Genomic DNA, 12,244 nt, shown 5'->3' with positions numbered 1-12,244 from the left:
CATTCGTTGTTCCACCCGCGTTGTTAAGGAATGCGTGGGAAAGAAAAGCGAGGTTGTGTCATACAACCACATATAGTACTTTGCAAAGCCGAAATGGAGGCATGTAGTCCCTTTCAGGCCTCTGTCTCTGCGTTTGCAGCTGGTTGAAATAATTCACAAAAGGACCCTGCCGAATGAATATTGATGAGGCGTGATTTTTGCAGATCCGCCTGCATGCACAGTGTTAAACTGATAAATGCTTCAGAGTGCAACAGCTTGAACCGGTCATATGGCAGAGACTTTGCAAATCTACCCTTGTGCATCTAGGTAATAATACCCCTACTATTTTATGTAAGTAGTCTATTGGATACAAAGGAATGGATTACTGGAGTGCATGTATGTGAACCTTTTTCTCCATACACAAAAGTAAAGTCAACAGCACCCGGGTTTACTTTACCTTCCTATCTGTAGCTTGGTTCTCAAATCTATGCAATTAATGTGATATCTCAGAATCCCCAATACCGCTGTCAGGCTTTCATTGATCAATTGCATTAGTTGACTAATTGATGAATTGCATTAGTTGACTATGCTCTCCAAGCGGTGGCCCCTCTATTCCCCAGTGAACTACTGGTTTAATGTTCTGCAATCTGTGGTAGTTTGGATGTTTTGTCCCTCTGCATCTCCTTTTTGCATAGCTGCCTCAGCGCTTCGGTTAATAGGCTAACCTAATTAGCATTCAACTTTCACACACCACTGTCTGGCTCGAGACTGGAGACCTACATTTCTTCGGCCTTGTCAATCTGTTCTGGTGGTTTCACTGATGCAAGTATGGATGCCTCGCTTGCACGGCCATGGCAGAATGCTAATGGTCTGCTCCTTGCTGAGCCCTATCTTTTAGCTGTAATGAAATTTGCTCCTTGGTCATTTCCATGATGTACTTGGGAACTTGGACCTCATTTATCAAGGTTTCACACAGCGCAAAGCAACAAGTCACCTTGCTGCACTGCACTGCGAGAAAGGGAATGGGCAGTATTTAACATAATATGGCACATTCCTGTCCTTTTCATGCGCTGGTGCCATTTTGGTTGCCTAGCGCCAATGCTGGCACCCTTGTGCCGTGGTGCAAGGGTGCCTGCGTTGTAGACAGGGTTGTTTTTGTGCAGGATGGGGCACCTCCTGCACAAAAACAATCTTCAGAGACATTTTCCATTTTCTATGTGCGCTGCAGAATGAGGGGAAATAAAGATATTTCTCCTTGTTACGCCTCACCTGGGGAGGTGTAGCATTTTGGTGCATTCTCAGGTCTACCAGTAATGGTAAATCTGGGAACGTGACAAAACTCATGGGTGAATGCGTGGGAACACCCACACTCCAGCCATGGAATGCCTTCTGGCACAGAGTAATGCAAGGCAGTGATTTGCGCTTCCTTGCGTTACTCTAGATTTATGAAGTCATGCAGGGCCATGCAAGGTGGCCTTGTGTGGCTTGACAAATCTAACTTAGTAGTTGCATCGCCCTTGCAGCCCATTGCGTGGCGCATGAACCACAATACTATTTCCAATGTGATCCTTCTGTTTTGCACCGAGCAGCCCTTTATTGCCAAAGTAAAGCTCATTGTACTGCTCTTGATGGTCACTGTGTAAGCTCTCTGTTTTGTGATTAGAAATAGAAAGAGGACACAATTTACCTTGAGTAAGGTGACAAAAAAGCCTTGTATATGTAGCATTGTCTATTCTTATTCCCAAGAAGGAAACTTAGACATCCAATTTGACTGATGACTATGGAGATCCGAACAAAGTTTTGGCTAACCATTTATGGAATATATTTTGACCCCCAGCTGCACAATTCTTTTGCAGGTTTTAGAACATGGTTTTCAAACCTTGACTGCAATTGCAAGGGCCACATTGGGAGTGATTGCAACCCTCACGTTCCACCCTCAATGAATAATCATGTCTTGCTTCAGTTGTTCTGAGAATTATCATGTGTCACCATTGACATTTAGTGTCAGTGTTGGCACTCTAAATCTCCTTTTCTCTGAGGAATAGAACCCGACCGTAATATTTCATAACAAAGGCCTTCTGTCCCATATAAACTTTGGATCTTTTTCTCTTTCCTTTCGTTGGTGTTCAACCAAAAAAAGATCAGTATCTTCTAAATGTTCCCTCAACAGAGACTTGCAGAACGACCACATTACTTTTTTTTCCTCTTCCTATCCATCCGCCCACAGGGTAATGCTAGGGGTGTGCAGCCTTGAATAGTTTTGTGGTTGCAGAGAAGTCTCTGCTCTTGATGCGGTATCTCGTGACTTTCTTCTGGACCGAAAAGACAAGTTTCGTGTAAGGAAGACACTGTCCACAATTTGTTTAACTCGTTTTTTTTTTACAGGCTGTTACCTTAGCTCATTACCGCTCCACCTTCAAGCCTATCAACTGTGGGGTATCCTATGGCTCTTCTTTGAGACCACAGCCTTTTAATGTATAAGTGACTCCTCTCCCAGCCCTTCTTAAATCTTTTGACCTGAAGCTCTAAGGAGACGCAGACAATAGCCATATAATTTAAGGATTCGCTAGAGATCTGGGCTCTTGCCAGGACCAGTTAAAAAGCTATTTATGCTCAGTAGCAAGCTGGCACGAGCACCAACTCTGTAAGGCTCAACTCAGATAAAACTAAAGTCATTCTTTTGGTAATCCCATCATCTGGTCCTCTAATTGATGGCTTGACTCTCTATGTCACCCCTCCAAATCTTCTTAAAATGCATGTAATTAATGGGTCATTATTTGGCATTTATCTTACCTTTGATGCACATATCAAAAAGCTCACTTCAACTTGTTTCTTATGCTTTTTTTTGTGGGGGGAGTTTCATATAGCGCAAACTCAACCCGAAGGTATCAGAGCGCTTTACACGAGCACTAGTTGCTTTACAGACTGACACATTCATTTTGTTAGGCATGGGTAGATTAAGTGATTTGCCCAGAATCAAAGGAGATTGAGCGTCCCTGCCGAGACTCGAACCTGGTGCCCAGCTACGAGGTTAGCCAATCTAGCCGTTAGGCCATCATCTGGAAAATTACTCCATTATTGCCTGCTTCCTTTAGAAAACCCCTGGCCCCTGGCCCAGACACTTATCATTTCCAGACTGGACAACTGCAACACCCCCTTTGTAGGACTGCACACCCACCTACTTCATAGACTGCCCTTCACTCAGAAGTCAGAACACTGGATGCATTCTTAGGCTCAGCAGTACTGCTAGCATCTCCACCCATCTTTCTTTGCTCCTCTGGTATCATATATGCAAACAATACATTTTTACAGCTCTGTCCTTCTGCCAAAAGGCCTTATATATCAGGGCATCAAATAATTGTTTGGCATCTTTTTTTTCCATCTTGACCTCTGCCAGGCCCTTCCAATCTAGCACTGTTTCTTATGTCTACATCCACAAGTTTAACAAAATGTGCACTGGAGGTCAGACTTTTTCAGTTGTTTTTGCCTGCTCTTCTCCTAATTTATACGAACCTAAAACAACCTTTTAAAATTCCATACATTGCTAAAGAACTATGTACTTTCTCTGTAGACTCCCTCTGGAGGTCTTCAATCACCGGAACATGCTCTTCTATAGGTAATTGCTCATTTTATACATTTGTAAATCCATCTGTCATTCAGTCAATCAATACACGAGATTCCTAAAAAATCCCAAAACTAGGAAAACCAAACAATGAACAGTAGTTCATTGCGAGGGTTTTTCTGTGTGAATTCAAGGCTTTCACAAGAACTTTGTAAATGAGCATTATTTGTGTTAATACACTTGCGAGGAAAAGCTAAGCAGGGGATGCACTCTTATACAAAATGCTCACAGGTTACTATTGGACACAGTTTCAGTGTACTCTTGACACAAAGCTAAGCAAGAACAACATGTGGGTACAACATGCACGCAAGTTGCCCAAGCGAGCGGATCTCAAAGCACTCACAGGAGAAAGGTAACCAATGGATGCAACTGGATAAAAGGTGCTCTCAAACTACTAGCAACAAACTAACATTTGCTATAGATAACTAGATGAGCATAGGGGACCAGTAAGAGCTGGAAACTCCTAGAGGTACGGGTAGGTCAATAGTTGGGAACTCCACAAGACAAGTTTCAAGGAATGAAAACTTTTCACAGCCTTTGCTGCTGTCTCCACACTCTTCTAGCCAGGTAGCAGCAGGCCATTGTGGACTTGTAGTGTCTACAACCCTTTTCAGTCCTTAATCGTGCCTTGTCTAGGACACCCTCTGCAGCACTGTAGCCAGTGTGTCCCGTGCCCCACGTCCAAGTATCTGCATTTCTATATCACCCACAATAAGCGTTCTAGCAAGGCCTGGAATTCATTTTTGTTACGAAATCTTACACTTATGTCATTTATGTTTTTTAGGGGTTTACACATATTCTACCGAATTTGTCTCCTCGGGGGTGATGCATTTTTAATGTTCCTTTCACCCATGGGAAGCTCGTTCGAGAATATAAATAAATGCCTTGTGTGATAAGTAATCTCATGAGAGAAATTTCCTGTTCGGTCTCCCATCTGTTATCTCATATGACTAGCCTTGCAAGTGGTTTTCACGTAACCAGTGAAATTGATTTTGAATAATATGAGTCATTATGGTGAACATTACATGCATTTTGTGATTTACATTTTTTTCCTTAAGTGTGCCCATCCTATTGCGGGCATAACCACCGAACCGAGCATTTGACCAGAGCCAGACATTGCTGTCTAGCGCTGGACCATTACCGGCCTACCGCCCGCGGCTCACCAGTGCGCGCGCTACAGTGCTGACACCATGAACGTTCTACACGTCGAGCCCGGCCTACCGCCCGCGGCTCGCCAGTGCGCGCGCTATAGTGCGTCTGACACTATGAACGTTCTACACGTCAGGCCTGGCCTTCAACCCGCGGCTCGCCTAGTGCGCGCGCTACAGTGCCTCTGACACTATGAACGTTCTACACGTCGGGCCCAGGGGTCACCTTGTCGAGTGGCAGGCGGCACAATCGCATTACTTCCGTTTGATGTAATCCTCACTGGAGGATATTTGGGGGCAGGACAGCGAATGAAGGCAGCAGCGCCATAAACTATGGAGAATAAGTGAATGAGGTGCTTCGACCACGTTCGGAGGGCGTGCAGAAGGTAATGCATCTGCCGTGACTATTTCAATAGGATGCTTCTTAAGAGAAGGGCGCGAGCTTATTTAGTGGAGGTTGGGAAGGGGAGGGTAGAAAAGCAACCTTGAGGAAAATGCTATTACTCAGGGTGCGTGATTGGCTTGCAGAGAGGGTTGGCGGCTACAGTATGCCCTGAATGTGCTTTTTCCAGAGCTATGCGTTTAAATAACTGTTTGCCTTTGACTTGTAGAAATGGCAGAGCCACCTGGATCTAAAGAGAAATAGATATCACAGATAAGAGTATAGAATGTGCGTGTATGCTCATTTGTCTGTGTGCACTATCCTTCTCTCCTTTAACATTTGACCCCAGAACCAATCCTCGTCAGACCGTTCCTGCTGAACAATGCTTGTTTAAAGATTTTGGGCAAACGTTGCACGGGATTGGCCCCTATCGCCACCAGCATGGACTCCGCTCACTCCCTCTCACCCTCTGTCCCATCTGAAGCCCATGCATCATGTCTTGCAGCAGAACCAGGGAGAGACAGTGAAATCGTCCATGTTGGGGGAATGTACCCACAGTATTTGCCCTAGCATTCTGTGAGCTTGGCCGATGAATGTTTTCTGTTACCCCTCAGAGACAACGATATTGCCCCAGGCGGGCTTCCTGTGTCCCGCCTCCTGGATACTCACTATGCTTCAACCATTATCAATTCCATGCGATGATGTTGCATAGGCTGTTGATTAAAAACATCCCGACCCCCCACCCCCGCCCTGAGCCCTAAAACCCAGCCCCCAGCCCTACTTACCAAGACGTGTCCTGATGCTTCTTGTCCTGATCCTTCCTGTTCCTTCCATTCTCTCCGCCCATCCTCTCTGAATCCAGAGCACTGACTGCCTTTACCATGCATCTGCTTGGCAAAGGCAAGCTTGGTAATGCTTGCGTGGTAACGGAACGCGCGGTTCCGTCCGTGTTGTAGATGCTGTTTCCCGATGATGACCTGTGGCCCTTGTGATTAAGATCAGTGCAGGCGAGAGGCAAGGTTGCTGTACAGATCCAGTTCTGTACTTGGTTTGGCAAAGTAAGGGAAGCTTGTGCTGCTGCGAGTGGTCTAACCTGAGAGTGAAGTTTGGATGCTACTGGCAGAGGTGGACCTCTCCTAAGAGGGTTAGTGTTTTGTACTTCTTCACCCTGGTTTGTAGACTACTCCCCAAGGCAGTCTACACCCTTCCTATGCAACCTGGGCTGATCCCCATTTGATGCTGCACTGGTCCAGCCTGAAGCTTGTCTTGCTCCCTCTTGTCCAGGTGCTACTTTTGACCGGACCCCATGCTGCCCTTATGTACCTGGTACTGTCCACTTCACCAGGCACTTCTTCCATTAGACCGTGTGAAGCTCCCACAGACCTTAATCTCCTCCCCCATGGGTCCTTCATTTTCTTCCCTCATGGACCCTACACTTTTCCCATCGGACTCCACCCTGTTCTCTCTGGCACTTATACTGCCCAACCCTGACCATGTACTCCCCCTTAGACTCTGCCCTGCTCCTTTCAGACTCTGCACTTCTAGCTGTGTCCCAGCAGTTGAACTGCCCACTGCCCTTCACGTATAACATCCACTATCCCTTTGGAAGCTGTGTCGCTGCTCCTACTTCCCTGCACACTCACTGCTACACCCTCCATTGCCCTTTCCTGAGATCCTGCACTCCCCCCAAGAACCTGCACTGCTCCACCAGACCCTTTTCTGTTCCACCCAGATCTCCAGCTCCCTGTGCTGCTTCAACTGCCCCTGAGCCCCAGTTGTATCGCGTGATGCTTCCCCTTGGACTTTGCTACACTCCCCCCTTTTGACCCCGCAGAGCATACCTGACCCTGCACTGACTGCACCGCTCCTTCACCCTCACCGAGTACTTTTTTCTTACAACCCCATGAATGCTTACGAATGCGATAGGAGGCAATAGAATCTGAATTTGGTGGTCACACAGTGGTGCAATGTGTGCCTGTGGATGACGTCATCATGAGTTATACTGATTCTTCTCCTGGTCGATGAACAAAATTAAAAAAAAACTTTCTTTTGTAACTACTAGCTGGTGGGATGATAGCCTCAAGCTGCAAGCATTGTTACTAATCAGCAACTTGCAGTGACTAGATTTTGTATAGTGAAAAATCATTCATCAAGCTTCCATATCACTGTATCATCCTGGTCAGGAGATCTTCAGTCACGACTGAATACTACTCAGTCCTATCTGATCTTCCAGTGCCAGGGTGGCTTGGCAACCAACAATTATCTTTGACTGGTTGAATTGTAAAGACTGTGTTGTCCTTGGTTTGTAGCAGTGGCGGTTTCTCCTCGAGGGCGTCGGGTCTCCGCCACCGTTACAATCATTAAAAGTGCTCCATGTTCATATTTTATTTAATAAAAAAAATAACAGTTTTTTGTAGTCTTCCTAATAAGATATACACTGCATGTAGTGAACACAGGGCACTGTCTGCCCCACTCACCGATACTGCTGCCGTGACAGTGGCCGTTGAGTCTGGATTCACTTTAGGTCACATGACGTGACTCACTCTCCTTGCAATGCTCCCCGGGCGGCCCAAAGAAGCCTAAGTGTTTGCTGGGCTGATAACCTCACAGCCCTGAAGGCTGTGATGTCATCAGCTCGGCAAAGACCTTGCTTCAGGGCCCTGTCTCCACCCCCTGATGGGGTGGAGGCAAAGTTAGCCCCGGGCATTTGAAAACCAAGCCCGGTATCGCTAAGCCGCGCGTGAGTCTGCATTCTCCAGTGGATGGTGGAACTTACTGGAAGGAAGCCATTTGATGGAAGCAGGTTGCTGTCTGGACTTGGAGGACTAAAGTGAACTCAGGAGTCAGCAGTTCACCAGCCCAGGTAAGGCCCAGTCGGGGAATTTTTTTAAAGCTATATTTTATTTGTTTTTTTTAGTTTTATATAGCGCGAACAAGACTTTTTTTTTAAGGAAACTTGTATGTTTTCATAGATATTTGAGGTAAACATACCGCTGGAAATTACGCTGCGCGCCGGTGGGAACTTGATTGCTTGTGTGTTGCCACCGGTCGAGGAGGCTGCTCTGTTCTCTGGCCTGCTGCCTCCGCGCACTTCTGCAGGAAGAGAGCATGGGCACTGTACAAATAGCAACCGAAGACCAGCCAAATCCCATTTTTACCAGGCTAACAATTGAGAACTGCCGTGGAGCAGTCTCGCAAATGGCCTAGAAAATGTACATTCGTCCCATATCGGTCCTGCTCTTCCTCTTCCTGCTACTCCCAACGCTGCCTGGGCTGGCGATCACCATTCAAGAAGATGACGATGGGGGACACGGAAATAAGGAGCCACAACCACCCCCTTGCCCGACTGCAACACAAACGCGAGCCACCCCCGCAAAGCCCCGCAAAAAAAGTGCCCATCCTGCATCCTCCATTGCACCATTAAGAAGAAGACACTCCGAACACAGATAACTTGGGATTTATCCATGCATTTGTGGCCACTGTATCCGTCATCATTGTTTCGGAACTTGGATATAAGACTTTCTTCATTGCTGCTTCATGGCAATGCGCTATAATCATTTGACTGTTTTGGCAGGTGCTATGCTTGCATTAGGCCTGATGACATGTTTATCAGTTTTATTTGGTTACGCAACTACATTATACACATACTATGTGTCCATGGAGCTGTTTGCTATTTTAGGGCTAAGGATTCTTCTAGAAGGTTTGAAGATGAGCCCTGACGAAGTTCAAGAAGAGCTGGAGGAAGTGCAAGCAGAAATTAAAAGAAAAAAGGAAGAATATCATAGATCAAAATTGCTTAATGAGCCCGAAAATGTAGAAATGAAAGGCAGCACAAGTTCTGGACTGAGAAAGTGGCAACATTTTATCCCTCCAATATTTCTTCAAGCCTTTACTTTCACATTTTTAGCCGAGAGAGTACATCATTCATAGCTTACAACCATTGTTTTCTGTTTTGGCTGCTCGAGAGGATCCCTTTGGTTTGGCAGTTGGTGGAACGATAGAACATTGCTTGTGCACAGATTTAGCAGTTATTGGAGGACGAATGATAGCGCAAAAAGAGTCTGTACGAACTGGGACCATTGTTGGTGGAATTGTTTTCCTCATGTTTGCGCTTTCTGCACTGTTTATAAGCCCGGAGTCTGGATTTTAACAAACTTGTTCTCAGATGTTGCGTGGACTAGGATCTTGACGACACCCATTTTACAATGTACTGCTGTATATACTGTGCACAATAACGTACTTTACTTATATGAGAAATGGTTCGAGAAAGAAATGCTGTACAGCCAGTCAGATTTTTGTATTGAAAGCCTTTGTCAGTTCCTCACTTATCTGCAAAACAAGAAAGTGCAAGGACTTGAGTGTTTGTTTTGATTTTAATTGTGTTTTTTGGGAAGAGAGGGTAGTGAGTAGTGTTTTGGAGTGAATGATTTAAAATGTTCTTCCACTTCTGTTTTCCACAATGTTACCTAAAAATGTTTGCCATACTGTGCTTATTTCTTTTATATTGTTGGTAAAAATAAATACAACAATATTTAAGTGGTCAATATTTGACAAAATGCTATTTTTCCTTTGAGGTAATGGAAAGCTATAAAAGTCCAGATGTATTTGTATATTTTCTTCAGACATTCTGGAAATATAATCTGGAAAGTACTTACATTGCAGTCTCTGAAAAAGTGACAACCTTATTTTTTGCAAAGTATCACATACATTTTTTAGGGCTGAGCTTGTCGAGTCACCGAACACTAAACTTCTGTCGGGTATTAGGTGAAACATATTGAACATGCAGGAAATCAATTCACAGGTGATGAATTTCATATTTTCTGTTTTCTCTTGTTATGACAACTTTTGCTCTTTACCGATTAGCCTAGCTCAGCCTTTCCATATATTTCTTGACCCTATCCATCAGTGGCATTTCTTGGCTTTGCCGTGTAGTATATGAATTACTTGAAAGCTGTTTGATGGGCTCTCTCTTTTACTGCAGCACAGTCTAGGTATGTTTTATTTGTAAAATTATAGTCCATTACACCTTTCTGTCCATACAACTCAAATTTATGGAAAAGAGAGCATTGGCGGTATGAGTAGACTGAAACTGGCTGTACGTGAGAATTCATCAAATACATAAACATGACCTTGTGTTCTTGACATACATATTCTAAAAACAATGTATTTGAATACCAAGACATGTATTACTAGAAATTTGACACAATTGGCACTATGGCTCTTGTGTTTGTTGAGTCAACATAACCTATCTAGCAGAAAAGTTCCCTTCCTCCACCACCCTTCTGAGGACTTGAAGATGGCTTGAATGTGTGCACAATTAGTTTTTAGAGAACGGGGCGATGATAACTGCTTACTGTGTTTCACTGTGTTTTGTAGTGTTCTTGTGCCCTGTTTCGAACGAGCTGTTTATACAAAGTCATTTTTACAGTACTTGGCCATTACGTTTCGCAGTTACGATGGCATGTGAAGTGTGATCACAGAGTTATTCGGAGGTGTAATATTTGTGTAAGCTTAAAAAATGGGCCTCGCATGGAGTGTCCACAGGGGGAATTCTAGCTCTCCTACTGGGTGCACAGAACATTTTTGCCACTCCTCTTGGGTGTTATTGGTATGCGCAAGGAAGCAGTTCCTTCTTCTCCATGATGTCAGTCAGTGAACTTGTCACAAGATAAATCTATCTTTTTAATAGGGTCTCAGCATGCAAAAGAGCTATACTTTTCATCTAAGGTGTCAATGTATGTGCAAAAGGGAGCTCTTTCTCTCCTCGAGGGACTTAGAGTGTACTATAGACAAAGGAGTGGCGCCTATGCCAAAGAAGCTCTCTCTTTGCTCCAGACTCCACTGTGCGGAAAGGTGCAATGCCACTCCAAAGTGGAAAATGTGACCGTGTGTGCATAAGACGCCGGTCCTGGGCATAATCCTCTGTGCTCCCTATGAGTGTTTTTGCTTGCCTTGCAAGAGCAAATGTTTATTATATTGTGCAAAACCATTACAAGTGTATTAGTGTGTTCAAAAGTTAATGTGGGCAAATGATAACATCAGCATACTCAAAGATTGTCCTCTGTAGCTTATAAAAATTGGCAATTTCTTAAATGAGAAATAATTCAATTGTGTTGCTTCCTCAAAATTGCTTGAAAATGCACCATTTGTCCACTCTTTTTTCAAAATTTTCTTGGGCGGAGAACCCACCCGAGCACCCCTTTGGTTGTTTGGGCTCACTCGCTACACTCCCTCGCCGCATTGCAACAATCATTTTACGCCTCACCACTTTCATATGTCCCCGCCACTGGGTTGTACATTAAAAATCGAAATTGGACTGAGCTGTTGCTGCTTCTAAGGCGTGGAACACTAAGAACAATTTTAATCAAGCGGTATTAAAAATATGTAACTCGAGTTTAAATATCCCTGAATTTGTAGCAGAAACGGAACGCTCTTGACCTTTGGTTATGTGGCCTTTATGAGCCGGCCAGAGGTGCCTAACCAGTCCTTGGTTTTGCAGGTGTTTGCAGGTTATAAATTCTAGCAATCATTTTTGGAGACTGGGACTTATTTTTCTGGACTTGGCCTTCTATTTCGTCATTTGACTTTGACATAGAGCAAGAAAAAGAAAGACAGAAAAGAGAGAAAGAAGGAAGAAGCAAAAGAAAACAGTGTCTAACATAAAAAGCGGGAATGAAAAGGACCTGCAGTGATGTGTTAAAGAGAGAGGAAGTGTATTATATTTTGCACCTTTGTGCAGCGTCAGCTCAGCCCAATAGCACTGGTGCGCGTTACATGAGCACCTGATTACACTGCACTAGGTCAGAATATTTTTTTTTCTTTTAAAGGCTTTTGGAAATTATTGGTCGGATTTACATTTCGGGGGATGGGCTGCTCCATCACAGCGGTGATGGATATGATGTCTGCTGCAATATAAATCCTGTAGGATATAATTAGGTTTATATTTTGGTGGACAAAATATATGTCACCGTTGTGACACAGTAACTTATCCGCCCAAATATAAATCAGGCCCTATGTGATTTGCCCAGAGTCACAGGATGTTGAGCCGACACTCGGACTTGAACCCCCAGTTACAAAGACTTTAGCTCTAGTTGTTAGACCTCTTCTCCTCTG

The 12,244-nt window shown here is 44.4% G+C and overlaps 1 protein-coding gene and 1 pseudogene across 7 annotated transcripts in view; both read left to right on the top strand.

Annotated features, from left to right (window-relative positions):
* Nucleotides 1-12,244, top strand: part of PLCH2 (phospholipase C eta 2) — a 1,499,317-nt gene that overhangs the window by 1,168,046 nt on the left and 319,027 nt on the right. The window lies entirely within an intron of this gene.
* LOC146868195 (putative divalent cation/proton antiporter TMEM165 pseudogene) lies at nucleotides 8,342-9,281 on the top strand (annotated as a pseudogene).

This window comes from Triturus cristatus, chromosome 1_2 (assembly GCF_964204655.1).
Source record: "Triturus cristatus chromosome 1_2, aTriCri1.1, whole genome shotgun sequence".
In the NCBI taxonomy this organism is placed as follows: domain Eukaryota; kingdom Metazoa; phylum Chordata; class Amphibia; order Caudata; family Salamandridae; genus Triturus; species Triturus cristatus.
The sequence above is the reverse complement of the archived record's forward strand: the minus strand, read 5'-3'. Positions and strand labels throughout refer to the sequence as shown.